The 6,000-nt window shown below is 38.4% G+C and overlaps 1 long non-coding RNA gene across 1 annotated transcript; it reads left to right on the top strand.

Moving 5' to 3' along the window:
• LOC116056329 lies at positions 1 to 1,316 on the top strand. The gene is made up of 2 exons (XR_004106550.2): positions 1 to 145; positions 1,151 to 1,316. It is a non-coding gene; the product is annotated as an uncharacterized LOC116056329 (long non-coding RNA).
• Positions 1,317 to 6,000: the final 4,684 nt, after the last annotated feature.

Raw genomic sequence — 6,000 nt, 5'->3', positions numbered from 1 at the left:
CAGGCAATAATTTTTTCTTTTTAGGTTAATTAGAAAAATGTGTGGACTTGGACAGATGGCAGTCATTTTGATTACAACAAATGGGCTCCTGGCCAGCCTGACAATTATATGGACAGAGAGTACTGCGCTGAGATGATCTCTTGGGGTAAGTAAACAAATTGTTTAGGAGGAGAGGTAGTAGATTATACGAAATGAATTCCTTTCATATTTATTAATTTTACCTCAGACACAATAAGAGAGGCACACTATGACGAAGGAGTATAATTATTAAAGCAGCACAAAAAACAGGTCAAAGCACAGAGGTATCAACATAGACTGTATAATATTAATGGACAAAGCATCCGGTTTGGTGAATTCCTGCAGGGGGAGACTCCTTAAACCTGCATTCTATCTGAATTCCTGCAGGGGGAGACTCCTTAAACCTGCTTTCTATCTGAATTCCTGCAGGGGGAGACTCCTTAAACCTGCTTTCTATCTGAATTCCAGCAGGGGGAGACTCCTTAAACCTGCTTTCTATCTGAATTCCTGCAGGGGGCGACACGTGCGGTTGCAAAAGGAGGTCGGTTTCTGTAGAAGTCTATGAGAAAGTGACCCACTTCTCACTTGATTTATTACCTCAGTAAACATTTTCATAATGAGTTGATGGTCTCAATCACTAGTTTTAAGTCTTCTGCAACACAGAACGATGTTCATTTTTTGAATTATGGTCTCGTTGATTTTAAAATCGGCGATAAAGCAGGGGGTGTTTTAGGGCGTGGCTATGATGTGATTGCCAGTGAAAGTGTGTAACGTAACGTGGCTCCTCCCTCACTCCTCCTTCTAGTCTAAAATCATCACAGGATGGCTGCGCCTGTAATGGCAAATTCAACGACTCATAGCAGATCTCCACAAACCAATGGGTCACACATGCTCTGTCCATTAATATTATACAGTCTATGGGTATGAAGGAAGAACAGGACCCTCATTTTTAACTGTGCATATGCTCTTTTCTACTCATAGAATATGACTGATCCATTTCTTTGTGTGACTGAGAGTTTGGGCACATTTAAAACTTCTCCTGACCATGAAGACCAACAAACCCTATACAGGATGTGCTTCTCATCTCAACCCTTAAAATCCCTACCGACACTGATTAACATGTTTCTTTCAGACTGGGGACTCTGGAACGATGCGTCCTGTACTAACAAGAAGCCCTACGTGTGTGCAGTGTTACTCTAGTAGTTCAGAGAGAACCTGAAGAGCAGCAGTTGGACCAGTCTGCTTCAACTGTAACCACTGCAAGCTTTTACATTTACTGCAATAAATATTCAGCATCAGAACACATGTTAATGGTTCCTGTTTCTTTTCCTGACACTGCCAGTGATCCATCTGTCCTCATGTCATCATTAGGGATGTCTGTATTTACAAGCAGAGCTAGTTTGTGATCCTTGTCTCTAGAAAGGTCTTAAAACACACAAACCGGGTTAAAAAGATGGATTTTCGGATTCACATCTGTCAGCATTATATGAAAATATAAGACTTCAGGAATCCATTGGTACCTGAGGCCTGTACTACGAATGAAGATCAACATGCCCTGGATTTATTTCAGTTACCCGGCTTCACCTAACCTAACAACCGCGGTCCCGCATAAGCTGTGTCAAGATGGTGGTTTCCCAATCCAACGACACGCGCGTTCACATAAAAGAGGCGGTGTTTGCACATTGGCATCTCTCTGTCGCCTGTCAGCAGAGAACATGGCCAAACGTTTTCCGTGTTGGGGTCAGGACCAAGATGGCGGCCGAGTAAGTGCGTTAATGCTGAGCTCCTGCACAAAAGTTTTATTTTGGTGGAAACTTAAAAAATACTATATCCTCACCTTGTCGGACTGATGTCTATACTTGTGGGAAACAACTATATGTCATCCCGTGATAGAAAAAGAATGAATAAGAGTAATAAGAACGAACGTCGTTCCTGAAGTACAGGCAGGTACCGCTCTGATAGCCTCGTACCACGACTATGCTAGCACAACCTTGGATAGCACTATGTCGATGGTAGAAGTCTCTCTCCCTCTTCCTGTGACTCCGTGTGATTCCCCAGCTGCAAAAAAGGCTCTCTATGTAACAAAACATGACTCAACACCCCAGGATAACATTGTTATCTCTACCCTCTCTCAGCTTATTAAGGAGCAGGCTGACTCCATAAAAATGCTGGTGAGTGAAAACTCCAAGAAAATTGATGGAAACGTGCTGAAAATTGAAGGGCTGAAGAAAACTCTAGATTTTGCTTGTAGTGAATTTAAAGAAACACAACAGAAAGTAAAGAGTGTTGATGGTCGTCTTAAAGAGGAGGAAAAAAAAGTGGCGGCACTTCTAACTCGTGTGTGCGAACTGGAGACCTATTCAAGAAGATGGAACCTGAAACTCTACGGAGTGGCCGAAAACATGAAGGGGAAAGTTGTAGAGCTATGTCGGAGTATTCTCCCAGATGAAAACAACAAGCTCCCAGCTGCGATCAACATTGTTCATCGTATCGGAAAAAACAACACCTGCCAGCTCTCGGCCGAGAGCAATCATCATCATCAGATTCTCCCAGAGATCTTACAGAGATGCGCTGTGGAAGGCAGCCAAAAATCACCCCATCATGCGTGAGAACAAGCTCCGCTTTGGTAAGTAAGGCACGTAGTGAGGGAAAGCCTGCTTACTTTGTCGAGCCTTTGTCGATGGGAAGGAAATCATCTGATGTACTGGTGACCTTAAATCACCTGAATGATGAGCATAAGACATAACTCATAACTATATATATTTTTGGCACACAGCCAAAATGAGTATGCAGGTTCTTGGTTTATTTTTACTGCCTTATTATTGAGCGTGGTCCTAAGTTTTGTTTGAAAAACATTTCTGTTGGATATAATATATCTCTTAAAGAATACACTTATTATTGACCAACTTTCTGAAAGAAATTTGAAATATGTTGGTCTCTTTTCCTTAATTTTCCACCAATAAGTTAACCCTGTTATTACTCTAAGGTGCAGCGGTATGGCTTTATTAGGTTATTTGCTCCATAGTATCTCATAAGCCTTTTCTATTTGAAATATTTCATTGTCTATTGTTTCTTTAAATGACAGGGGGTTAAGAAATATTGCTAAACATAAAGCTTTGTTTTTATTTGTTAAACAACTGAACACAGATTTATCGTTTTGTCAGGAATCTCATTCAACTTCAAGTGATGTAAATTTTTGGAGAACTCAGTGGGGTAATGAGTTATGGTTTTCTCACTGCTCAGAAAGATCAGCTGGTGTCTTAACAATCAAGCAAAGGTATAATGGTGACATTCTACACACAGATACAGATCCAAAAGGGCACTTTATTTGCCAAGTGATTAGTTACAACAAGATTGTTTTAATTATTTTTAATGTATATGGGTACAATTCTAATCTAGAAAACATTCAATTATTTGCTGACATAGAGAATAGACTCAAGCATTGGTTAACAAAGTTTCCAAACTCTCATATTTTGCTTGGTGGAGACCTTGATATTACTTTAAATTCCCAGACTGATAGATGGCCACCTGTGCGTGATAGTGGTAGAAATACATACTTTAAGCTTTTCATGGAAAGATATGATTTAACTGACATATGGAGAATTAAATTCCCAGATGTTTTATCCTTCACTTGGAGTAACAAAGACAAAACTAGGCTTTCCCGTATAGACTTTTGGCTAGTGTCAAATAGTATCAAAGAACAAGATGTGACCATAAACATTCTTCCCTGTCCCTTAAGCGATCATAAAGCAATTTACATTTCTATAAAATTATTTCCCTCAGATGGTTGCAAAGCCAATTATTGGAAATTAAATAACTCTCTTCTTAAAGTTGAGGAGGTTAAACAGAAAATCCCACAGTTGATGAAACACTTTTTTAACAAAGCTGAGATGGAAAAATTAATTGGGAGTTATTTAAATATGAATCAGCCAAATATTTGAGGAAGCTTGGTAACAATCTTGCTAAAATTAGGAAATTAGAGGAACAAGAGGTTATCACGGGTATATCGGTCTTGTCTCAAATATCACCAGATGCTTTAACAGAGGAGGAAAAAATAGAAATGTTTAATTTACAAGAGAACCTGGATGAAATATACAAAAGGAAGGCGGAAGGAGCTTTTATAAGGTCTCGGAAGCAGTGGTTAGAAGAAGAACAGAATTCTTCATATTTCTTCAAACTGGAAAAGTACCATGCAAAAGTTAATACCATTAATGAGCTAAACATTGACAACTCTATAACTGATGATCAACAGTTAATATCAAATTTTTGCTCCTCATTTTACAAAAAGCTATATACTGCAGAATATTCAGAAAGTGATGTTTTTTTATTCCTCAACTCTTTACATAACACCCCTCAACTCGACTACTTAGAAAGGGATCTTTGTGATCTCCCTTCAACCCTGGCAGATGTCAGCGAGTGTTTAGAACTTTTAAAAGACAACAAGTCCCCGGGGACAGACGGTTTATCCTCAGAATTTTATAAATTGTTTTCCCAGCAGATGGCGCCCTTCTTATTGCAGGTATTTAATGAAAGCATATCAACCAATACCTTACCTTGGAGTATGACTCAAGGTCTGATTACTTTAATCCCTAAACCACGCAAGGATTTACTTTATATTGATAACTGGCGTCCTATTTGTCTTTTAAATAATGATTATAAAATATTAGCCTTGATCTTTGCTAGAAGAAGAAAAAAAGTATTAAACTCTATAATTGATGAAACACAATCAGGATTGATGCCCAATAGGCATATCTCCAACAACATTAGACTAGTCTTAGATTTAGTTGGCTATTCATATTTAATGTCAGACGACAGCTTTGTGTTTTTCTTAGACTTTTTCAAGGCTTTTGACACCGTCGAGCATCATTTTCTCTATCATTCACTTAAGAAGTTTGGCTTTGGGGACTTCTCTTGTAATGCGATCAAAACTCTCTACAATAATGCAAATTGCTCCCTTAAACTTAAAAATGGGTCCTCGCCCAGATTTGAAGTCAAATGTGGAATTCGGCAGGGTTGCCCTATATCTCCCTACCTTTTTCTGCTTGCAGCCCAACTTTTATGTGAACATATTAAATGTAGTCATTTGCAGGGTATTTCCATCGCTGATAAGACAATTATTTTAAGTCAACTGGCAGATGACACAACACTGTTTTTAAAAGACAGCTGCCAGGTTCCTCTAGCATTTTCTATAATAGAAGTCTTCAGTAAAGCTTCTGGTCTCCGTTTAAATCTCAAAAAATGTGAATTACTAGCACTTAAAGATTGTGATGTTGATATGATTGCTAATATTCCTGTGAAAAATAGTATCAATTATTTAGGGCTTGTTATTGATAAAAATGAACTCCAAAGATGCAAGAATAATTTCACTCCCATTGTTGAAAAAACAATAAAGAAATTCAACTTTTGGCTTTTACGTGACTTATTAAAAGGCAGGATCCTACTCTCGAAGGCTAAAGGAATATCAAGATTAACATACATAACATAACAAACTCAGCATTTTTCTGGAAGGACTGAATTGTACATGTGCCTGTTTTCTGCTTGTGCACTATGTCCCTCAGTACTCCAACTGCATCGTCATTGCTCATGTTCTCAAAGTTTATGTCGTTCACCTACAGGGATAAAAATGATAAAATCCCTCAGGTTTTAAACATACATTTGAACAAAAAATGCTGTTCATTATGAGAATAAAGGACGGGCCTTACACTAATTGCTATATTCCTATATAATGAGACATAAAACTTTCACAGAGTTACAGTTATTCCAATAAATACCACTACACAAAGCCATTAGTGGGACTGGCAGTGTTGAACATGGCCTGCCACATTAAAATTTGGAAGTTATAGGAAATCTGGTCAAAATAAACAGGTGTAGAGAGTTCAAAAGGTTATGAACAGGCCGTTGTTATCTGTCCTCTCTGACTGTCTGTGAGAACCAGCCACCTGGCTTGATAAGACGGAAAAGGGAGTGGAAAAGATAATTAAA

The sequence above is a fragment of the Sander lucioperca genome, chromosome 3 (assembly GCF_008315115.2).
Source record: "Sander lucioperca isolate FBNREF2018 chromosome 3, SLUC_FBN_1.2, whole genome shotgun sequence".
Lineage (NCBI taxonomy): Eukaryota > Metazoa > Chordata > Actinopteri > Perciformes > Percidae > Sander > Sander lucioperca.
Note: the sequence above shows the minus strand (reverse complement) of the source record. Positions and strands in the feature narration are given on the sequence as shown.